Raw genomic sequence first — 25772 nt, 5'->3', positions numbered from 1 at the left:
GGGGGTAAATGATTTTAAATTAATTTTTACTTTAATTTTACATAACAAAGATTAGACTTAGCGTGAAATTGCCATGCACCACTTGTTATGTGGCCAGAATTTCCATTATTTTAAATGGAAGTCGTAAATGCCGTGCACGTGGCAATATACTGCCTCAGCCCTTACTGCCATCTATTTAGTATGTGGTAGGGCTCTGCTGCTAACCTTGTGATAATCAGACAGCGTGTGGTGATGGCCAATTGCTGCCGGGCATAACTACACCACACCTCCATGCTAGAAAATAGAACAATATTTTCTGGCGTGGGAAACACTGCACGGCAAACACATAACGATTGCAGGGTGTGCCCCACAATGATGCTGTTTTGCCACATGCTATGCATGGTAGCCCTATGCGGCTTAGTGAAAGGGCGCCTTAGATTTTTACATCATTTTCAGATAGTTATAAATCGAACAGCATTTTAACAAACTGCAGCAGTTGGCGAAATATGTGCTGCCGCCACCTTTTCACCTGCCAAACCAGCGCCATATAAATGAAATTATATGAAAATTAGACACTACCAAGTGGACATCAGTGCATCAGCAACCTACAGTACTCACCTTGAGATGCTTGATGAAGTTGGTGATAGCCGGCTTCACCCCATAATGGAAAAAAGATGGCCGGATCAGACGAGCATTTCGCCGGCTGCACTTGGTCCATTTCTTTAGGTCCAAGTCACAAAAAAGTACCCCAATTGACCAGATGACCACCGGAGGGAAACGGGGATGACCTCCCCTTACCCAAAAGTCCCTATGCACTTCAAGAGAGAACACTTTGTCTGCGATATTGGCAGTTTCCCATTTCTTAACGATTTAATATGTCATATGATTTCAGACTGATTTTGTTCCTCTGTTTTGCTGTGCTGAGTTCAGATGAACATATATTTTACAGCTCAAGTGGTGCAGTAGGATTAACTCATGTTGGTTAAATGTTGCCATGAACATGGCTCAGTTTTAGCTTTTTAAGACATTTTGGAATAAAGGAGTATGACACAGAATACAGGCATTTAGATTTTTTTTCCCACCATAGATGGAAAGACTCCACATTGTGATTAGCACATAAGCACCGCCACGCTGGGAAAAGACCCAAGGTCCATCAAGCCCAGCACTCCGTCTCCGACAGCGGCCATCCAGGCCCCAAGAACCTGGCAAAAACCCAAAATGTATTTATTCCATAAATGCTCTTACTCAATTCTCAGGGACCTATTATTTTAACAATGTTCAATGTGACAGAAGATAGTATTAATTACTGTGTTGGTCAAAGCACACAGCGATACTGTACAATAGAAAAATACTCTGAGTGTAACTGCCCATGAAGAAAATTGTTTTATTGGTAAAGGTACAAAAGCCAAAATGAATGCACTCTGATGCAATGGGTAGCAAAGTGTGGCCAGCCTGTGATACGCCTCTTTTCATGTGCTATAATGCAGAACAGATGACATTTACTTAACAGCAATTTGAGAAACTTATTCACCACCTTCAAACTAAAGAGAATCAAGCTGGGATTAGATGTGAAAAGGAAATAAAACAGCAGAAGAAAGGTCAATTGTTGGTCAAACTGAAGAAAATCTAGATTGTACTTAATCTTGATATTCATCTAAAAAAATCCATACGATACACAAATATATTTTAGGCATTTATCATGCCTTCTGATATATCTCATCATTTGCATTAGTTAAGCTCCCAAGAGTTGTAGTTCTTCTCCATTTGCATTCACGTCTGTTTATTTTCTGTACTGAGTCTTTTTGATCACGTATTGTTTCCAATCTATGTTAAAGTTCACGTTGGTTTACAATATTAGTCCTTCTGAAACAGAATCATGCTATTTGTTCACCAATATATCACTGTTCGTTTTGCAGAAATTTGACAGACAGAAATGACAGAATCAGCTAATCAGATTGGCAGATATGTTCCTTCCTGTGAAATATAGCTGATATACAAATGGCCCCAGCCCTTTCTGCTCATTACTGATGTTTATGGAGAATTTATTTTCACTCAAACACACTCTTGCCTTACCCAAGAGAGCTCAAATAATAACTCATCTGAACTACAGTCAGTATACACAATAGAAGAGCACAGATATTGCATATATATTCACTTTGAAGGTCATATCCATTCAAGGTGAATGCATCAGTTTTCTGCTTTCAATTAAGCAACCTCTAAATTAGAAACAGAAAACTAAACTCTTAGATAAATACAACCTGCTTAAGTTCCATGTTCCAGGCCAGTAGCACTTTATCATCTTATCCTAACTAGATGTAAATTGGTGTGTAATAATTTGCCCACAATATTGGATCTCTCATACACTTTCTCATCATTTAAAAAATACAGAACAAGTCTTCCTCTAAACAAAAAGTTTCAAAGTGCGCTGTGTATGTATAAAGAATAGTGTATTTTAATATAGCATTGAAACTCGGAAAACAATTTTTAAAGAAACATATGCACATAAGTTAGAAAATAGATTTGATTTATCTTAGTTTAATGACTGTATCATTTTTCAATCTGTGTTTATTTCTACCTACATTTTGGAAAGTAGGAGAGTCAAATTGTACAGAATACACAAGATATGACTTTAAGGCCTGTTTACTAAGCCGCACTATAGGCAACGGTAGCGTTTTAGCGCGTGCTAGAAAACGCTAGCGCACCTTAGAAAGCAGGACCCTAACTGTTCTATCAAATAAATAGTGCGAAGATGCTCATTAAGTCCTTCATATTGGAAAATTGTGCAATTTGTACTTCTCCCAGCTTAGTTGTCTTCCATTTCTTGAATAACTGCCACTGTTCCTTCCTCCTCCACTGTTGGTTGTCGAGGTGCCTTTCTCACCTTCCATCCCTCTAGTGCAGCCTAACTCAGGAGAATCTATCCTCGTGCTATGGTCGGTTGAGCTCTTCTTATCCACAGACATTTCCATTTCATCCCACGCTTGACGGTTTGGGCTCAGCCTTTCTTCTGATCCTTATCGTTTCTTGCTGCAGGCAAGCCAGGTTTTCTTCTGTGAGAAGGTTGTGGTGCACGACTCCATCCTTTTGAATATTCATATCTGTGTCGTAGCTCCCAACATCCTCAATTCTGATGGATTCCTCTTCCACATTTTTTGTTGTTTCTATCAGGTTCTCTTCCGCAGGTTGGAACTCTTGGCATTTACTTTATCTTTTGAAGACTTCTTCGACTGTTTCCCTTCTCTTTCTTCTTTGGAGAGCCGCCACCGAAACTATAAAAGAAACAAAAGAGACATTAAAGGCTTGCACAGGCAAAACATTTTAGGATCAGTATTCAGCAGCCCTTAAGTGCTGCTCACTGGAACCAGCCACTGACTTCCAACAGCATTATCCGGATAATGCCACTGAAAATGTTTACTGAGCACCTCAGCACTATCCAGATAGTGGAACCAAGGCAGAGCTGGAAGTTATTCAGTGCCAGTATTTTGCTGTCCTAACTTGTCCAGATAGTTATTCTTGTACAAGTGATGAATACCAGCGGTACCTGGAGAGCTTCTGGTGACTGCCTCACACCCAGTAGCAGGATCTGTGTTTGACCTGATGTTGAATATCTGGCTATGGGGCCCTTTTACTAAGCTGTGTAGGTGCCTACATGCGCCCAACGCACGCCAATTGGAACTACCGCGTGGCCCGGGCAGTAATTTCATTTTTTTACACGCACCCACTACGTGCGCCAGCGTTAACCGGGCAGTAAGCGGCATTGTACGTACACTGATGCTTACTGCCTGGTTAACGCGTGAGACCATACTGCTAACTGAATGGGTGGCGGTAAAGTCTTAGGCTCAAAATGGACGAGCGCCAATTTTCATTTTGCCGCACGTCCATTTTTGGCTAAAAAAAGGCCTTTTTTGCAGGTGCACTGAAAAATGAACCCCACGCGCGTCCAATACATTAGTCCACACCAGCGCAGGCCACGTTTTGGTGCACCTTAGTAAAAGGATATAAATTTAAACACTGCAGTCCAATGTTTGAAGTCAGTGCTGGCCATGGTATTTACATATTACCCTGTTCCAGTTTGTTTTTGGAAACTTTGGCAGCCCCCCCCCCCCCCCCCCCCCCCCCCCACACCACAACACAGTTTCATTAATTCTTTTGTTCGTTTCACACATCTGTGTTAATAAGAAAAAATGCAACCCGCATTGGAACATTTTAATCCACAGAAATCAATTGTACATGTGTTAATTTGTATATTAATGCACATTAATTGATTTTGCATGAATTAAAATATTTAAGGTGCTTAATGAGCTGAATGAGTGCTAATGAATGCACATCCCTAAGAGAAATGAATAAAACTGAATTTCCTTTAATAACAATCATTTGTAACAGGAAATACTGCTGCTCCAAAGGAATAGTTCAGAGGGTTGCTGCACTAGGAAATCTAAGGGGTCCTTTTACTAAGGTGCGCTAATGGATTTAGTGCACACTAAATGATAAGACGCCCATGGGAATATAATGGGTGTCTGCTTTTCGTGCCTTGTTGAAAGAACCCCTAAAAAAAACCCAAACTATTCTATTTCAAACTAGTATCCTACATGGTCAAACTAAGGTGTGTGAAATATATGTATATCATTTTTTTCCATGCCTAGGGTCCTGTTTACTAATGTTTTTAGCACGCGCTAACACTAGAGACACCCATAGGAATATATGAGTGTCTCTAGCGTTAGCGTGCTAATTTTTAGCATGCGCTAAAAACGCTAGCATGCCTTAGTAAACAGGGCCCCTAGTGTTTTGCGTATTTCATGTTCTCTCTAAAGAAATCTGTGTGAGGTGATAACTTGCCAAGAATTCCAAACTGTGCAAAAATGTAAGAAAATAAAACTCCAGTCCATACACATTCTCTGAAAATCTGCAATCAATATATATAAAAGGCGAGTGTCGTACTCACTCGCAAATGCGCAGTACAGACCTTCTCTGCCCCGCCCCCGCATCAATACGTGATGACGGGGGGCGGAACAGAGAGGGTCTGTACTGCTTATTTCTGAGGGAGGGACACCGCCGTCTAACGCTCCCCCCACCCGAGTCGCCGCCGCCACCCACCTTCTACCCGGTCGGGCCCTCGCTCCACTATTGAAAGAGCGAGGGTCCGGGAATGCAGCACTGAGCTCTGCTGAGTTGCCAACATCGTCCTTCCTTCTTCTTCTCTGCCTCTGTCCCGCCCTCGACGACGTTACGTCACACGAGGGCGGGACAGGCAGAGAAGAAGAAGGAAGGCCGACGTCGGCAGCTCAGCAGAGCTCAGTGCTGCGTTCCCGGACCCTCGCTGTTTCAATAGCGGAGCGAGGGCCTGGCCGGGTGGAAGGTGGGTGGTGATGGCTTGGGGGGGGCGTGAATTCGGAGGGGAGGGGCAGCGACGAACTCGGCGGCGGGGGCGGGCCTTTCAACCCCCCCTTCCTATAATAGCCCGTTTTTACGGGCTCAAAGGCTAGTAAAAATATGAAAACTCTCTTGTTTCAGAAATATGTTTCTCATCCTAAATGTTGAATTTATCATTAACTGTTTTTCATCCTAGTTAAACATGAATTTTCCCCAATTGAATCTATCATTAAACCGTTCTTCTTCCCAGCTAAATGAACTGGGTTCTTATAAATTGTAACCCGCTTAGCACTGCGAGGTAATAGCAGGATAGAAAATTGATTTATTATTATTATTAAATGTCCCACACATGACTAACTACCATATGCAACAAGAAGATGGAGAAGCATGAACAATGTCAGAATTTAGGCCCAGCATCCATACTGTGGCACCTGGAGTATTGTGTTCAGTACTGGTCTCCGTATCTCAAAAAAGATATAGTAGAATTGGAAAAGGTACAGCGAAGGGCGACGAAAATGATAGTGGGGATGGGACGACTTTCCTATGAAGAGAGGCTGAGAAGGCTAGGGCTTTTCAGCTTGGAGAAGAGACGGCTGAGGGGAGATATGATAGAAGTGTATAAAATAATGAGTGGAATGGATCGGGTGGATGTGAAGCGACTGTTCACGCTATCCAAAAATACTAGGACTAGAGGGCATGAGTTGAAGCTACAGTGTGGTAAATTAAACGAATCGGAGAAATTTTTCTTCACCCAACGTGTAATTAGACTCTGGAATTCGTTGCCGGAGAACGTGGTACGGGCGGTTAGCTTGACGGAGTTTAAAAAGGGGTTACATAGATTCCTAAAGGACAAGTCCATAGACCGCTATTAAATGGACTTGAAAAAATTCCGCATTTTTAGGTATAACTTGTCTGGAATGTTTTTACGTTTGGGGAGCGTGCCAGGTGCCCTTGACCTGGATTGGCCACTGTCGGTGACAGGATGCTGGGCTAGATGGACCTTTGGTCTTTCCCAGTATGGCACTACTTATGTACTTATGTACTTATCTTACACTGTACATATTTAACAAGTAGGCACAGGGCAGCCCAACCATTAGGCCACCTGAGGCGGGGACCTCAGGTGGCACTCTTTTGGGAGCGGCATCCCACCCCTTCCTTCCTACACCCCATTCCCCAATGTTACCTTCTTTTTACGCTTTTTAAAGCCAGCGGCGGCAGAGATTCCCATACGCTGCCCTGTCGCTGGCACCCGTCTCTTCCCCTTACTGTGTCCGCCTCTCTGATGTAACTTCCTGTTTCCTCAGAGACAGCTGCAGTAGAGAAGAGTCTGGTGCCAGCGGCAAGGCAGTGTATGGGAATCCCTGCTGCTGCCAGCTTAAAAAAAAAAAGTAAAAAGAAGGTAAAATCAGAGAACGCGGTGGAGGAAGGAAGGGGGGAGATGCTAGAACTTGGCCTGGGGGGGGGAGGGGGGACTCAGCATTTCAGCCCTGCCTCAGGTGGCATCTTGCCTTGGGCAGGATTCACATGCACACAATTTATGCATGCGCACTTATATCAGCTCTATTGCTGGCGTAAGTGCTCACACCTAAATTATGGGCAGGTACAGTATATATACCTGGTTATGTTAGTATCTTCTAAAGGAAAGTAGGTAAAGGTACTATCCCCTAATTCTATAGAGGGAATTTTGAGATGCACGTGCAAATTTGGGTGCACGTGCAAAACTATTATTAGCAATACTTGGAATCAATTAAGATGTACATGCATAAATTTATGTGCGTGATCTGCACCTAAATTTTACTTGCGTCCCGAAAAAGGGGCCGTGGAAATGGGAGGCTCATGGGCAGTTTAGGGTGGATCGTGGGCATGGTTTTTGGTTAGATGCGCAATTATAGAATAAAGGGGCTCTAGGCCTAAGTTTAGGTGGGGCATTTGCACCACGTTTTCACTGGTGCAAATGGATGCGCCTAAATTTAAATGCAACCCCCAGGACTTAAGCGCTATTCCCATGCCTAACTTTAGGCATGGCTTATGGAATAGCGTTCAGCTTTTTTTTCCTCAGTGCCATTTATAGAACTTAGCTCTATACAGACAGGGCCACTGAAACTCCTTAAGGACCACTCTGATACTATCAAGATAATTCCAGGGCACAGCAAGGACGGAGCATGGGTATTCTGCCTAATGCTATAGATAGCTGGCAATACTCAACTCCTGTACATACCAGGGGCATAGCCAGACTTCGGAGGGAGGGGGGTCCAGAGCACGAGGTGAGGGGGCACATTTTAGCCCCCCCCCGGTGCCGCCGACCCCGCCACCATAGTTGACCCCCCGCCGCCGCCACCACCAACTTTGACCCCCCCTGCCGACAACCCTCTCGACCCCCCTCCCGCCGATGACCCTCTTGACCCCCTCCCGCTGCCAACCCTCCCCTGCCGCCGCCGTCGCCTTTTTAGAAATATTTTGTAAAAATTAAACATTATATTTCCATATTAGTTTAACTGGATTCCTCCTCATCTGATCATTTGATCACTGAGGGCAGGACATAATAGAAAGAAGCCTGCAGGGCTGGTGAAAGATGCCTATAGGAATTGCTGCCAGCAGTAGCTCTGAGGTAGATGGGGGGGGGGGGGGGGGGTTCAGAGAGAGACGGACAAATGCCAGGCCACAAGTGGAGAAGAGGGAGAGAGAGTAGTGAACTGCCGCCACTGAAGAGTTTTGGGGGCCTCATGGGCTGCTGACTGGGTGGGCCTTTGCCCACTCAGGCCCACCCTTAGCTACGCCACCGGCTGTTACTCTCGGTTTTCATTTACAACCAGTGAAGGATATCAAAAGACAGCCTCAGATAATGTAGCCCTTTCCTGTATGTGTGGTGAAGAGGAAGCTTAGACACCTAGGAAAGAGAGAGAGGGGCGATAGAAGCTGCAAATCAGAGAGGGCAGTGCTGGTGGGCACAGATAATATAGCAGTCAGAATGAAATGGGGGGTAATAAGATACTGACATTTACATGCCAGTTACATGCAGACATGTTTAGAATACTAGCATATAGACTCATATATGCGCACATGCCAAATACATGTCAAAGAGCTATTCTGTAACAGGGTATCTTATATACCGTGTAGCTTGCAGGTGAATGCACACATGGGCAGAGTCTGGAAGTGAGTCACACACATCACTTATAGGATGTTATAAGCTATGGTGGATATTGTAGAAGGTACCACACAAAAAGCGAGTACTACTTAAATGTGATAAACACCACTGGACAAAAAATGGGGGGGGGGGGGGGGGGGGGGAGACCTCAGAAAATAGTGATTTGCAGCTGCAAGCTCATGGCAATTAGACCATCCTGGTCATGTGCCTACTCTCTGTAATCATTGGTCAAAAACCCCCAACCAACCACAAAGGTTAGTGAAAATTAACCCCTTACTCACGATTTGCACTGGTGAATACTGGCATTTACACATGCATATTGGATAAACATAGAATACCTGCTTTTAGACAGCTGGGATTTACATCTGCAAATCAGAAATACGTACAAATGACAAGGGGGTGTGCTTAGAATGGGACGAGTGCAGGGAGGGGCCACCATAGACAAGTGTATTCTCCATTTTAGAAGGAGAATGTATGTTTATGAGATCCAAGATCAACCTTGGCATTACACCTGCTCTCAGGCACTCTAGGTTTCATAAAAATGCTCACTTTGGGCAGCACTCTACAGGAAGGATTAGGGGAGGCTGCCCCCTTAATTTCCCTGAATTCCCCTCTCCAACCATGAAATTGATAGTGCTGCATGATTGCGGGCTCTGGGAAAACATAGGCATCTGCGTTTCCAAAATGACAGATACACAGGTCTAAAAGTCAGCACTTAAACTGTATATTTTGAAATACCAAATATACATTTTTGCAGGTCAACACTTAGGTATTTTTTTACAGAGCGGCAGTAAACCCAACGTGAGCTTACTGCTCGCTCTTCCAGGACTACCACTGGCCCAACACAGCTGCCGGCGCTAGTCCTGCCCCGAGCAAGCGCCATTTCCGGGGGAAAAAGAAAGCCCCTGGAAATGGCTTGCACGGCGGTAACCCGGCTCTAATCGGGCATCACCACACGCTGCCTGGTTATCGCTGGTTTAGCGCAGGAGTCCTTATCGCCACCTTAATGGGTAGCAGTAAGGGCTCCCTGTCGCATTGCAAATGTTTATGCCTTTTAAAAAATCCATTATGTATCTTTTATAGACCATTGCTTTGTACTTTTTATATTGAAAAGAAACTACAGTGGTGGAAATAAGTATTTGATCCCTTGCTGATTTTGTAAGTTTGCCCACTGACAAAGACATGAGCAGCCCATAATTGAAGGGTAGGTTATTGGTAACAGTGAGAGATAGCACATCACAAATTAAATACGGAAAATCACATTGTGGAAAGTATATGAATTTATTTGCATTCTGCAGAGGGAAATAAGTATTTAATCCCTCTGGCAAACAAGACCTAATACTTGGTGGCAAAACCCTTGTTGGCAAGCACAGCGGTCAGACGTCTTCTGTAGTTGATGATGAGGTTTGCACACATGTCAGGAGGAATTTTGGTCCACTCCTCTTTGCAGATCATCTCTAAATCATTAAGAGTTCTGGGCTGTCGCTTGGCAACTCGCAGCTTCAGCTCCCTCCATAAGTTTTCAATGGGATTAAGGTCTGGTGACTGGCTAGGCCACTCCATGACCCTAATGTGCTTCTTCCTGAGCCACTCCTTTGTTGCCTTGGCTGTATGTTTTGGGTCATTGTCGTGCTGGAAGACCCAGCCACGACCCATTTTTAAGGCCCTGGCGGAGGGAAGGAGGTTGTCACTCAGAATTGTACGGTACATGGCCCCATCCATTCTCCCATTGATGCGGTGAAGTAGTCCTGTGCCCTTAGCAGAGAAACACCCCCAAAACATAACATTTCCACCTCCATGCTTGACAGTGGGGACGGTGTTCTTTGGGTCATAGGCAGCATTTCTCTTCCTCCAAACACGGCGAGTTGAGTTCATGCCAAAGAGCTCAATTTTTGTCTCATCTGACCACAGCACCTTCTCCCAATCACTCTCGGCATCATCCAGGTGTTCACTGGCAAACTTCAGACGGGCTGTCACATGTGCCTTCCGGAGCAGGGGGACCTTGCGGGCACTGCAGGATTGCAATCCGTTATGTCGTAATGTGTTACCAATGGTTTTCGTGGTGACAGTGGTCCCAGCTGCCTTGAGATCATTGACAAGTTCCCCCCTTGTAGTTGTAGGCTGATTTCTAACCTTCCTCATGATCAAGGATACCCCACGAGGTGAGATTTTGCGTGGAGCCCCAGATCTTTGTCGATTGACAGTCATTTTGTACTTCTTCCATTTTCTTACTATGGCACCAACAGTTGTCTCCTTCTCGCCCAGCGTCTTACTGATGGTTTTGTAGCCCATTCCAGCCTTGTGCAGGTGTATGATCTTGTCCCTGACATCCTTAGACAGCTCCTTGCTCTTGGCCATTTTGTAGAGGTTAGAGTCTGACTGATTCACTGAGTCTGTGGACAGGTGTCTTTCATACAGGTGACCATTGCCGACAGCTGTCTGTCATGCAGGTAACGAGTTGATTTGGAGCATCTACCTGGTCTGTAGGGGCCAGATCTCTTACTGGTTGGTGGGGGATCAAATACTTATTTCCCTCTGCAGAATGCAAATAAATTCATATACTTTCCACAATGTGATTTTCCGGATTTAATTTGTGATGTGCTATCTCTCACTGTTACCAATAACCTACCCTTCAATTATGGGCTGCTCATGTCTTTGTCAGTGGGCAAACTTACAAAATCAGCAAGGGATCAAATACTTATTTCCACCACTGTATATTGGAGATTTTGTTATCCAGTTTATCAACAAAAAGTTAGTCCATATACACTTTTTATCAATGTAATTATTCTTATGCCCATGTATATTATTGTTCTCCTACATTTATATACCCTTTTAGTTTTATCTATGTTTTTTTTCTTATCATTGTTTTGATTTAATACTTTTGTCTATAATTTAATATCACTGTATTAGTTATTGTTTATTATATTATTTGTTTTTAGACTCTTGAGGCAGGCCTTAGGCTGAAACACAGTACTGTGTCCATCTGTTTTCTGGATTCCGTGGTCCATTTCCCACTCTTCTTCTTTTCAGGAGTGAGAGAGTGACAGAGGAAGGGGATGGATCTTTGAAGGGAATGAGAAAGGTTGGAATGGAGAAGGTAAAAGAGAAAATGAATGGGAAGATGGGGGTGAGGATGACAGAGGTTTCTGAGGTCTGTGGGCTGCTGTAAAGGTCTGAAATCCCAATTCTCAGCTGAATTGCTGTGACTTCAGAAAGTATTGTTTACCTTCCCTCCTTTTTAAAAAGGCAAACAAAGTCCTAGAGTACACAAATATGTTCTTTTAAAAGATAACCTTCTACTAAAGAGGCAAAAATTAAACCTAGTAATTCACAATTATAGTAAAAATATCCCTTTTCTTAAAGAATTCAGGAAGAGCGTTTGAGGTAAAAAGCCAAAAAAAATTACCATAGGGAGTTTCTTTTACTAAGGTGCGCTAGTGTTTTTAGCTCGTGCTAGAAATCAGCTGGCGTTAAACGCTGAGACGCCCATTATATTCCTACTAGTAAAAAAGGCCCGTTTCTGACACAAATGAAACGGGAGCTAGCAAGGTTTTCCTCGGAGTGTGTATGTTTGAGAGAGAGAGTGTGTGTATGAGAGATGGAGTGTGTGTGTCATAGAGAGAATGAGAGAGACACAGAGACAGCGGCGCACTGACAGCTGATTCCAAGGCTCCGCGTGTTTCCCTACTCCTCCCCCTGCCTGGGAATCAGCTGTTAGTGACGTCATCCTGGCTACGGAGCCTAGCTCAGCAACTCCAGGAGCCACAGACACAGGCAGTCCCACAATAGAACGTTGGTGGTGAGAATTATTATATAAGATGGGTGTCTCAGCATTTAGAGCCAGCTGATTTCTAACACAACCTAAAAAGACTAGCACACCTTAGTAAAAGACCCCCTTAGTTTGCAATAAGTTCCTCATTTGACCAAGGATGTGACCCAGCCCATGGAGATGGAGAGTGCTCTCTAACACTCGGCCTGTCCATTAAGCTACAAACAATGCAAAGTGCAAACACTTTCCAACCTGTTATTTTCTTTCTGTCTAGAAATCAGTTTTAGTCGGTCTATTTTCAGAGATCATCTGTTTTGTCTGGCAAACGCTGCAATTATCTTGACATCTAATTTAGTCTGGCATGTTATGATAGACAGGGAAAAGATATTCTTTCACTTTCTACCAGCGTATAAATACAGAAAAAAAAACCCATGCCATGTTCATTTTCCCCTTTCTACTGCGCATCTCTGTTAACATTTAAGGTTGTGCACAATACCACACATTAATGAAGTATAACTGAAGTATTTCTCAGGTCAAAAGTACAGGTACAAATGGAAAAGATAGATCCATTTAATCTGTGGGCATGTCCCAAATGAGCAATTGTTATTATTAAAGCATCTTGGAAAAAGCAGTGTGGTTGCCAAGCTAGTCTACTTGAAAGTATAGAAATAAAGTTAAATAAAATCAAAGGAAAAAAAAAAGAATATAAGGTGATGAGTTTTTATTGGATTAACAATACATCTTTTAACAAGTTTTCCGGAGTTAGAACGCTCTTCCACAGATCAGGATAGTATAAGCAAATGATGGCACTACCAGAATATATAAGTGAATGATAAAAGCATTCCAATCACAGCCTGAAGGGGAAAGGTAGGAGGTGGGGGGACAGGAAAGATCAGAGAGAGAAATAGATGAGTGATCAGAAGGTGACAAAGCTTCACTCATTGCTTGGTACTGTATTTTGACATTTTAGATTAGTGAACTCTCTCTTGACGGAAGCCTGGATGTTATTCTTACACACAGGAAGGTATCCAAAGCCTGGGAGAAGTTTTTCTTGCCTGCTACCACAACTGATTAAAGACCATCTAAAAGAAGCCAGCTACAGCACCAAATGGCACTGAAACAGCTCAGCTGCTTCCAACCCTCCCTGCTTCGGAATGCATGTGTAGGATGTACCAGTGGAAATAGGAGATAAATCCAGAGTATAATGCTGTCGGTTACTGTGATTACTAAAACCAAAGATGACACATAGGGGCGTTTTCAAAACAAAATAAAATGTCCAAAAACAAGTCATAAGGTGGCAGAAGAACGTTTTTCTCTCAAAAACGTCCAAGTTGCAATTTTTGTCACCCAGATTTTAGACATTTTGTTCCATAGTTCATCCAAATTTCAAGGAGGCAAGTTTTGGGCAGGACCTGGGTGGAATCAAAAGGTAGACTTTTGCTGCAATAATGGAACAAAATGAAAAATGAAATTAAGATGTCTTTAGCTAGACCTGTTTCAACCACAACTAAGTGACCAAAAGGAGCTCTAAATGACAACTCGAGGTTTTAAGGCATAACCCCCTTACTCCCCCAGTGGTCACTGATCCCTCTCCCAGCCCCCTAAGATGCGACAGCTTCACATATGGTGGCCAGTCCTTTTAGCGCAGCAAGCAGATCCCTGGGGTAGCCTAGTGGTTGGTGCAAAGCACTGTAGAGAAGGGGACCCAGACCTATATCCCACTCTAACTGGTAAACTTGTGGTGGAATGTGTGAACCCTTCAAAAAACACTAAATACCTACGTTACCTACAAATAGGATACAATCAATGGTACTAAGCCACTTAGATTACTGCAATGGAATTTATGCAGGATGTAAAGAACAAACCTTAAAGAAACTTCAGACTGCTCAAAACATGGCAGCTAGGCTTATATTTGGTAAAGCGCGATTTGAAAGCGCAAAACCCCTCCGAGAAAAACTACACTGGCTCCCAATCAAAGAATGCATCACCTTCAAAATCTGCACCCTGGTTCACAAAATCATCTACGGAGAAGCCCCGAGTTACATGACAGACTTGATCGACTTACCAATTAGAAATACATCCGAATCAATACGATCTTATCTAAATCTGCACTACCCAAGCTGCAAAGGACTTAAATACAAAACAACTTACGCATCTAGTTTTTCCTACATAAGCACACAACTGTGGAACGCATTACCAAAAGCCTTGAAAACAATGTACGACCACCTAAACTTCCGGAAATCACTAAAAACCAACCTGTTTAAAAAGGCATACCCTACCGATCCAACTTAAATGCCTGATCTCTGCAACACAACCAAACTAAAGCACGTAATGGACATAACACAACTCTTCTGTTCTACGATTCCCTAACGTGGCTGTGCCACATGAACTTGATCTTACCACAACATCACCCTGTATTTGTTCACACCGGAGCCTGCAAAGGCCTCTCTGGTACTATGTAAGCCACATTGAGCCTATAAATAGGTAGGAAAATGTGGGATACAAATGTAACAAATAAATAAAATAAATAAATGACACCTGCAAGCTTGAGAGCTATTGTAGTGTACAATGAGGTACAGTAGGTATTTTTCTGCTCCTGGAGGGCTCATCATACAATATAAGGGGGTTATGGTGAGATGTGTACCTGGGACCTGTTATGTGAAGTCCACTGCAGTGCACTCTAGACCGCTCCACTGCTCTGCTGGGATGTCTGTTTGGCCCGTCTACTTTGAAGGATGGCCCCCAGACATCCCAGTGGCTGGTTTTGGGGCATTTTTCTTTTGGATGTTTTGTTTTCCAAAATGGTCCCAGAAGAAAAATACACTGAGTACAAAAGGGGAGATTCTATATATGGCACTTAAAAAAAATTGGCACCAACTACTCAGTGCCAACTAAGCGTGTTCTATAATCAGTGCCTAGATTTAGGTGCCAGTTATGGAATACACTTAGTTGATATTTCAGTGCCTAAATCTACACGCATCCATTTACACCAAAGAAAATGTGGTGTAAATTTCAGCACGTAGATTTCGATGCACTGGGCCATACTCTATAACTAGGCGTGTAAATTTCAGAACACCCACGAAACACCCATTTCCCCACCCATAACCACGCCCCTTTTTACCTGCACGTGTTAGTTCAGTGCACATCATAACAGAATATGCTTAGCGACGTGTGCGCCTAAATTCTAATCAGTGCCAGTTAGTGCTCATTATTGCTTGTTAAGTGCTATTATCAGCGCTCAATAGCTTGTTAAGTTACGTGCATTATTATAGAATCCACGCTGATTTTGGTGCGGATCTCTTGGCGCACTATATAGAATCTGGGGAAAATGTCTAGATTAAAGGCAATTTTTGAAAAAAAAAAAAGATAGACCTTTTTCAGGTTCGAAAATGGCTATGTTCAACCACTCAGTTTTTGGACGTTTTTAGGAAAACGTCCAAAATCAGACAGAAGTTTTATCGAAAATTCCATTCATTTTGCCTTTGCTATTATGTGCACTGTAACATCTTTCATATGGCGTTCATATTGTTATACACATTCTAAATAAATTAAAATGTAATGTTTGTCCAATAAAAAGGTTTTATCTTAAATTTTGTTTTTATTTTGTTACATTCATTTCTATTATTAAACCAAAACAATTTTACAAAATTAGGGGCCCTTTTACTAAGCTGCTTAGGCACCTACACACGCCCAACATGCATCAATTTTAAGTTACCACCCAGCTACCGCGTGACCCTTGAGGTAATTCATTTTTGACGCATTTCAGCTACGCGTGCCGGAAAATATTTTTATTTTCTGGAGTGTGGGCAGTAATCGGGCGGTAACCACCATTTTATGCGCGACCATTATCGCCCGGTTACCACATGAGACCTTACCGCTAGGTCAATGGCTGGCGGTAAAGTCTCAGACCCAAAATGGCTGTGAAAAAATTTTCATTTTGCTGCATGTCCATTTTCGGCAAAAATTTAAAAAAAAGGAATTTTTTACAGGTGCGCTGAAAAATGATTCTGTGTGTGCCCAAAACATGTATCTAAACTACCGCAGGCCATTTTTCAGTGCACCGTAGTTAAAGGGCCCCTTAGGGGGTTGTTTACTAAAGCTTAGCTCGAGTTATCTGTAGCAGGGCCTATAGGAATAAAATGGGCCCTGCTGCAGATAACTGGAGATAAGCTTTAGTAAACAGAGGGGGTTAGAGTTAATGTGAGTTCTTTGTGGTACTGCTTGCAAGGTAATAACAGAGAAGTATAGCATGAGAAAAATGATATTATTAAGAAAACACAGTGCTGTGTACAGAAATGACTGCTCTTATATCACCGGTTACTGTCTCACACACATTCAGTTGTTCCACACATCAGTTTCTTTTATTTACAGTTGAGTGGGGGGGGGGGGGGGTTGGTAGGTGTTATCTGCAGCAGACCATGCAGTCTCAAGGTCCCCCCTCCTGAGACTGACAAAAAAGGAGGAAGGAAAAACAGCTTTGATGTTGGAAAAGCATTATACGATTTCTTCAGTGTAACAGCACCAATCAAAAGCTCCTAGTTCAAAAATGTCCTGACACAGCTCGGCCACACTTCTAAATCACAAGAAAACATGGAACTCACATTCCTGCGCCTGTGTAAAATCAATTGGAGAGGATAAAAACTCAGCCAAGGAAAACAAAGAATGGAATTTGAGGCCATGTACCTTACATTCTCGCTTCTTCTGCTTCTGGTGCAGAACGGGCCTCTGAAGAAAGACTATCTGCTTAGTGGCCAGCTTCCCTTCCCTGAAAAATAGAATGCTCTCCATGAATCATAATCCTTTACAGATACTTTGTAACCTCCCAACCTGCATCAAAATTCATTTTCCCACCCAGCTTCCTCTGAAAAAGAGAGAGAGAGAGAAATAAAAAATAAAATATTAAAAAAAGCTTGTCCTCCAAGATCATTTGTTTGACATTTCAGAAGCACCTGCTCATTTACCTTTAAGGGCTTCTTTTATAAAGCCACACTAGCGATTCCTGCATGGCAAATGAGAGGAAGCTCATAGGAATTGAATGGGCTTCCTCAAATTTGCCATGCAGGATTCACTAGTGTGACTTTGTAAAAGAAGCCCTAAATGATTTGCTATTGAGAAGAGGAAAAAAGTACATCTTCATGTCCACTAGAGCAATGAAATAGCATGACCCAGGGAGCAGGATGCAGTTTTCATAAATTCTAAGGATGGGACAAAACCTTTGGAAAACTTTCTTTTGCAATAATTAAGCACAAAAAGCCAACTAGAATCATGTGTTTGATTAAAGAAAGCATATCTTAAATCTGGAGTTCTGCAGTCTAAAACCATCACCTATTTACTGAGGGTCTGTTCTCAAAGCTTCCAGATTGACTAGCGGCATCACAAATATTCATAGAGAACTGTAATATATTCAGTAGGGATGTACAAGGCCAAAACTAGTTTTGATTCGCTTTCAGAGTTTTCTGAATTTGGTTTCCACTTTTTGGGTGTATTATTCAATTTGGTTCACACGTTCATTTTAATAAAAATATTTTTATGCACATTGGAATGTTTTAACATGCATATTGATTATATACACTTTAATTTCTAGGTTTACATGGTTATAATCGATTTTTCACAGATTGAGGTCCTTTTACTAAAGCTTATCGTGAAGTAATGGACATTAGCATGTGCTAAGTGCCACGTGGCACATAGGTGTAAAATAGAACGCACAGCATTTAGCATGTACTAATGTGCATTAGCACATGCTAAGCTTTAGTAAAAGGGCCCCTAAAATTGTTAAGGCCTCCAAAGAAAGTAAGTGCACGCTCTTAATATTCAGGCTGATCCAATATTTCCCAGCATAGAAAGCAGATCAGCGTCAGGGTAATACTGTGCGTCTAGACCAGATGTAGTAGACAGCAATACAATAACAAACTTCGGGCTCCTTTTACTAAGTGGCGGTAAGCCCAATGCAGGCTTACTGCTCGCTATACAGGAAGTACCATCGGGCTACCGCAGCAGCCCGGCAGTACTTCCAACCCCTAGTGCACCATCATTTACGGCACTACAAAAATGTATTTCTTTTTGTAGTGCCAGAGTGTACCCGGGCAGTGCCGTGCGCTGCCCGGTTATCGCTGGGTTAACGTGCGAGCCCTTACCGCCACCTCAATGGGTGGCGGTAAGAGATTCCCCCACCTGAAATGGCCTCGCGGCAAGTGCTTTACTTGCCGCCCAGCCATTTCCTGTTGAAAAGCAAGACTTCCCTTTTACCAGCTGCTGTAAAAAGGGGCCTTGGCGCTAATGTAAAAATTGCGCCGACACCAGCACCAGCCCCCTTATGCTGCAGCTTGGTAAAAGGGGTCCTACTACTACTCTCGATGTCATTTGGAAAATGGCTTTATCACAATGTAGTCACTGTGTATCAAACAAGAAGAAATTGATAAACCGCTCATATTCCTACTACTGTGCATTAGTTAGTGCATCAATTAAGATGGGAGAAAACAAAATATTGGAATGCTTTATATTCTTGCCCAAATCAAATTTAAGACTTTATAGGGTGGTGATAGGAAAGATGCTGATGTGGTTTTATTTTGATGAAACATCATTGCCCTTATTTTAAAAGCTCTGTTCGCATTTTGGAAGTCTGAAAACTGGCATTTAGACATCCATACTGCATGGCTGTCCAAATCCCAATTTTATAAAGCCAGGAAAGGGACGTCTAAAACTGTAGAATGTCCATATGGCAAGGGGGCATAGTTTTGTGTGGGAGTAGGGAGGGGCCAAAATACGGACATCTAACTCCAATTTCAGAACGAAAACGGATGTGTAGGTCCCAAAAGATGGATGTTGTAATTTCTGGTACTTGATATGTCAAGGTTACAAAAGGTGCTGTGATTGAGCAGCTCTCCACTGGATGGATTAAGGCAGTGGCATTCCTAGGGGGGCTGACACCCGGGGCGGATCGCCAATGCACCCCGCCCCCGGGTGCAGCGCGAACCCCCCCCCCCCGGCGAAAGGACACCCCCCGTAAAGGAACCCCCCCCCCGGGTGCACGCCACTGGGGGGGGTGCCGCGCGCGCCTGTCCTCCGTTGTTCCATGCTTCTTCTCTGCCCCGGAACAGGAAGTAACCTGTTCCGGGGCAGAGAAGAAGCATGGAACAACGGAGGACAGGCATGCGCGGGCCCCCCCCCCCCCCCAGCGGCGTGCACCCGGGGCGGACCGCACCTACCGCCCCCCACTAGGCAATGCCACTGGATTAAGGCAAGTCATCTCCTTAATTCCCCAAAGGTTTATGTTTCCCTCCCTCTCCTAAATGTGAAACTGGCAAGGGATACCGGGCTCCATGACAGCTTTAGGAACTATGGGCATTCATGGCACTAAAATTTTTTTTTAATTAACTTCTTAATAGACCTCAATGCAGGGTTGAGGAATGGCTTTATGGTTAGTCAGTGGCCTTTGAGCCAAGAGGCCTGGGTTCAAATCCCCACTTCAGCATTTTGTGGTTTTCTTTTTTTAATTATGAACCTTAGGGACAGAAAAATACTACTATACCTGATTGTATAAGAGACCTTGAAAGCAATTGAAGCGGTATATCCAGATACAATAGGAGAGCTCAAAATAAATTTTAAAAAATTAAGGAAGAGCTGAAATGGGACTTGAGCCTGGGTCCCCTGGATATCAGCCTATTGCTCTAATCATTAGGATAACCCTCTGCACTGCTCAGATGTCTATGTGGCCATTTTATAATATTGACTTTCTTATGACGTTCATGTTCCTTATTTTGCTTTGTTCATAATTTGGACATTTCATTTTGTAAATTGGATGTTCGGGCTGGATGTCATCAGCAGATTGATGTCTAGTTCTCATTTGTTTTAGAACAAGCTATATGTTGGCAGATCCTGTTCTAAAATACATGGGCAAAGGAAGAGGAGTGAGATACAATAAATGTACTTAATATTTCTCAGCTTTAACCTCATTAAGAAACCAACAACAGTGCTAAACTGTCTGTCTGCCTAAATGGGTTAGATCTAGGGCTCTACCGAATATTCATATTTGATTTGATTCGATTCGGCCCTGAATAGTGCCCTTAATACATTATTTGTATATGGCCAAATAGTGATTTAAATTCAAATATGAATAATCCGGGGCTCTACAGTGCTAAATCCTACTGAAAAAAAACCCTTGATCTCTGATTTCATGTTGCTTCTTTTATTATTTGTTATGTTAAAGCTCAGTGCGGGAGGTGGTGGAAATGAAAACGGGGAACGGAATTCAAACATGCATGGGCTAAACATAAAGGAATCCTGTTCAGAAGGAATGGATCCTAAGGAGCTTAGCCGAGATTGGGTGGCAGAGCCGGTGGCGGGAGGCGGGGATGGTGCTGGGCAGACTTATACGGTCTGTGCCAGAGCCGGTGGTGGGAGGCGGGGCTGGTGGTTGGGAGGTGGGGATAGTGCTGGGCAGACTTATACGGTCTGTGCCAGAGCCGGTGGTGGGAGGCCGGGGCTGGTGGTTGGGAGGCGGGGATAGTGCTGGGCAGACTTATACGGTCTGTGCCAGAACCGGTGGTGGGAGGCGGGGCAGACTTATACAGTCTGTGCCCTGAAAAGGACAGGTACAAATCAAGGTAAGGTATACACAAAAAGTAGCACATATGAGTTTATCTTGTTGGGCAGACTGGATGGACCGTTCAGGTCTTTTTCTGCCGTCATCTACTATGTTACTATATTCGTATTCAGTATTTGTATTCGGTCGAATAATATTTTCCATCATTTGTATTTGGCCAAATAGTGAAATCTGGTATTTGGTACAGCTCTAGTTTGATCATCATATGAGGCACTGTGTATAAAATCATTGTGCTGATCTGTTGTACAGTTCTGGTCGCCGCATCTCAAAAAAAAATATAGCTGAATTAGAAAAGGTACAGAGAGAGGCAACCAAAATGATAAAGGGGATAGGATGACTCCCCGTGAGGAAAGGTAAGAGAAGTTAGGGCCCTTCAGCTTAGAGGAGAGACAGTTGAGGGGAAATATGATAAAGGTAAGAAAAGTTTAAGGACTAGGAGGCAGGCAATGAAGCTACTAAGTAGTAAATTTAGAAACAAATCAGAGAAAGTATTTATTCACTCAACATCTAATTAAACTCTGGAAGTCATTGCCAAAGAATGTGTTATTAGCAGTTATCATATAGTAGGGTTAAAAAAACAGTTCAGACAAGTTATAAAAGAAAAGTCTATAAAAATCATTATGAAGGTGGACTTGGGATAATCCACTACTTGTTTCTGGGCTAAGCAGCATAAAATCTGTTTTACTCTTTTGGAATCCTGCCAGGTATTTGTGATCTGGATTGGCCACCATTAGAAACCAGATACTGGGCTTGATGGACCAGCAAAACCTATGTACTTTTATTTACATATACTTTTATTTATATATATTCAGTGCTCTGGAGTTTTTATACAGGATAATTAAAAATCCCAAGTAATTTGAGTGACAGAGCAAAGGTCCTTTCATGTCAGAATATCCACCCCCGTGCTCTGCATTTCATTGGAGATTCCAAACAAATTCTATCCCTAAAAAGGGCACCTAGTATATCAGAGTCTCCAGTAAAATAAAGAGGCTCCAGGAAATATTCCAGAAATTTCCAGCAGAGTTCTGAAAGCCAGTGGACCAGAGGTTTTCAACCCAGTCCTCAAGCCACACCCATCCAGTTGGGGTTTTCAGGATATCCCCATTGGCTAGGTTTGCCCTGAGAACTGGGTTGAAAACCCCTGCACTGGACAGATGATGCATCTGGGTCTGCACTGTTCAGATTCATTTAAGTACCAGAGTAAAAAATGTACAATGAAAAGTGGTGAATTCAGAGGGAGGTAATGAGGGGGTTGAGTGCTTGGGGGAAGGGGAACAAGACTCTGATAGATGCTAGGCAATGACATTCCCACAAGCTGGTGTGATGAGAGATCAAGAAGGAAGAGCCAGGTTATATACAGTATATAATGAATGATGGGGGGGGGGGGGGGGGGCAGATATTGAAGGAGACAGAGAAAGAGAGCACCAGATATGAGGGATGGAGAAGCAGGAGAATGGTGGGAGAGAGAGAGAGACATGACTAGGGGCTGAGGGTGAGACAAACTGAGATAGGGGAGGGAAATGGAGAAAAGACTCTTGATATGAGTCAGGACAATGAAGGATCAAAGAGGACCCAGTAGATAAAGAGACAGAAGATCAGGAAGAGGGAAACTGAGAAATAATTCAGAAACAGGGAATGAGAAAAAAGGGACTGGGTGAGAAAACAGAAGCAGGAAGACTAGAAGCTAAGGGAAAGAGAATGAGAACACAGGATGGAAGGGGAAGGTCAGATAGAAAGGAATAATGATGGGGGAGGCGAAAGGTGAGAGGACCAGGTATTAGATAGACTGAAAGAGTGAAAGGTCTAGATTATGATTGGGGGAGGGGAGGGAAATACTGAGAGACAGAGGAAGAAGGGAATGAGAAGGGAGATGAGAAGGAAGGGTGAAAGGAGAGCAGGAAGAAGAGGAGTTAAGGAGGAAGAGAAGAAAGCTGGTGTAACCCGGTCCTGTTATCCTGGTTTAGAAGAGGCTCAAGAGGCACTGCATGTTTTTATCACTTATTCATTCTGGTCCTGTCAGCTCATCCACTTATGAACTGCAACGACACTCAGAGGATTAAAAGAACTGGAACATTATTATTCTTAACTGATGGTTTCCACTGCATTGGTCTTCTTACAGTCAATTGTAACTCATTTTGCTCGCCAGGTGATCATAAGCAATAATGCATGTCTGGGCTAATACACATGCATAGTTGTCCTGCAGTTCAGTCAGAACCCAGAGAGGAATTCACACTCCTGATGTACTTCAATACTATCTGGCCTGGACTTCCAGTAACTGCATACTCCCTTCGGGCTGCCACCCTGAAGGTCTCGCTATCAGCCAGGGGAGACTACAACTCCAACCGAGCCCCGGTTACGGCCGGACTCCTCAATTTGCTGAGTTTCTGGCTCATATAATGGCTCATGCAATATAACAGCTTACTGTCCAGATAATCGATCCACTGGTTACAATGTTACAGGACTTCCCATGGGTCATCTGGCAGGGAACTAACAGTAACACCTAACTCTCACACAAGAGCTGGTTACTTCTTCAACAGGCAGAACCAGAGACAAAATCCTTCCGACAGGGTTTCCCTGACATATCTCTGAGTTCCTCCCGGGTCCTCCAGCCACTCCCCTAGTGACCTGCCACTCGGGACTCATTTTATCATGTTCTTAAACAAACCATTGGTTAGACTGGGAACAGAGAGAGTATTAACACGTCCACTTTGAAAGAAAGACACAAAGAGAGTGAGTGGGTGTCACAAAATGCCTAGCCACCTGCCTGTTACCCCATAGCTACTTAGAGGGTCTATCCCCAGCACAGCTCAGGTCCGCCTGCACCTGCCGCTCGTGCTCTACACTAGCACCCTCCTCCCACTGACTGGGTCAAAACCGCCTGTGGGCGAGTCTCCTGCTCTTAGATTATTCCCAGTGATTTCTAGGTTACTGGAGCCACACTCCCAGTGGTTTCACAGTTCCCAGAAAGCACTCACAGACCCAACATACAAACCACCAGGATTCTTTATCAGTCCAGACAAACAGGGCGAACAACTATGTTCATTCTCTTAAAAAATACCGAACAGTGGAATAAAATAGTGCAATTGGCAAACAATAACAGGTAACTGAAATATGGATCAATTATAACACTAACTACACACTTGCATGCTTTCTAGAAAGTACCAGGGGAGATCAGGACATATATCTGTTCACAGAGCTTCAGCAAAGAGATCTCTCTCTAGTTCTCCCGGCCTGAAACTGAAGCAACAGCCAACATCTGCTGGGTAACTTTAAACTCCAGGCCAATCAGAGCCCAGAACAGTCAAGTTTCAAATAAAAACTGATTACATCACTACAGGATCTTCCTATTATCTATCTGCCAACAGTCCTCTGTAACAGCTTTAAGCATAAACATGCACCATCTGCTGGCCAAACAGAAGAAACACACTTCAGACATATTTAAGACAGGAAAATATCCAATACATTTTACAGGCTTAAAACACACTGTTTCTTCACAGTGGGAAAACAAAATTTAAAAAAATAAAAGGAAAGAAAGAAAATCAGAAAATTAGAAAAAAAAGACCTACTGAGCCAAAAGGCATGGATGGCAAAAGCTGGAAACTTGTATTGCTTGAAAGAAAATATTAACATTTCAGCATAAAATATCCTGGGACCTTGTTCAAACTCTCTAGCCTGGATGTATCTCACACATAGAATTTATATGATGAGAATAGTTGAATTGTGCTGTCTGTTGAATATTTCTGGTGAATAATTAATTTTCCTGTATGCACAGCTTTAGGTATTATTTTTTGCCAAAGTAGATTGTTGTGATTTTTTCATTTGACTGAAGTGATCATTCACTGCTGGCACTACAAACACCTTCCCTGCAGTGTCCCAGACTCATCCTCCAGAAATCTGGTAGCCTAACACTCCCCTCTCTCTTTTTCCACTGGCAGGAAGATGGCAGCGCTTCTTACCTGTCTGTGTCACCTCTGTCTCTTTAATGTCTGAACATGTGGGGCTCTGTAATCTTGCAGGACCTATTGGCTTTGCATATTCAGCTGTCAGACTGAAGCCAGCAGACTGAGGCACAGACAGATAAAGTGCTGAGCATCATGGAAAATTCAGTTTGATGTGCTATGAGAATTAGGAAAGCTTGAATGTACACCACAAAATAATAAGAAAAGATAGTTAAGAAAAAAAATCCCAAATACCTGGTTGTTTTTACAATTGGAGTGGGAAGTATGCAGGTGAGTTGCCAGCCATATACAGCAAGAGAATTCAGCAAAGGAACATAATCCGCGTGCACCTTAACTCCCTATGGAAGGAAAGTTAGAAATTAGAATTACAATTGTTAATGTAGCATTCAGGTGACTCGTTCTCTTTGACACAGTTCATTTATGCCAGATTAAAACTGAAAAGAAAATAATTAACAGTTTACAAATAAGAAACATGCAGCACTCATGATATGCACTAAGTCTTAAATGATCTTTTTAAGCATTATCATTGCTCTATGTGTATCAATAGATCCAAAACACCTTCAGAGTTGGTAAAGAATGTTAAGTGGGGATTATGGTGTCTCAGTTCTGGAACATATCCTTAAAGCAAAATGAAGGATGTCTGATGTACTGACTGAAGTACGTTGAATTTCTCTCCCTAATACTCCAAAAATGACAGTGTCAACATTACCTTTATCCCAAGCAACAAATGTAAATTGGCTTTTTTTCATTAGACATTTTTACTTACAGTCTTTTACTATGAACTGACAAAGGGCATCAGCACATCAGGCCTGGATCAGGCCTCCTGGGGTTTGACATTACTTTTCTGTCCATTCATCTATACTAGTGCTGAAGCATTACTGTTTCCTAAAGCCGTGTCTGTGTACTAACACCATATTCTTCCCTGCTCAGTAGAGCTTACAATCTATT

General features: G+C 43.0%; 1 pseudogene; it reads right to left on the bottom strand.

Moving 5' to 3' along the window:
• Positions 1-2782: 2782 nt before the first annotated feature.
• LOC115459245 overlaps positions 2783-25772 on the bottom strand; it is an 83822-nt pseudogene continuing 60832 nt past the window's right edge.

Source organism: Microcaecilia unicolor, unplaced genomic scaffold (assembly GCF_901765095.1).
Source record: "Microcaecilia unicolor unplaced genomic scaffold, aMicUni1.1, whole genome shotgun sequence".
Taxonomy (NCBI): Eukaryota; Metazoa; Chordata; class Amphibia; order Gymnophiona; family Siphonopidae; genus Microcaecilia; species Microcaecilia unicolor.
Note: the sequence above shows the minus strand (reverse complement) of the source record. Positions and strands in the feature narration are given on the sequence as shown.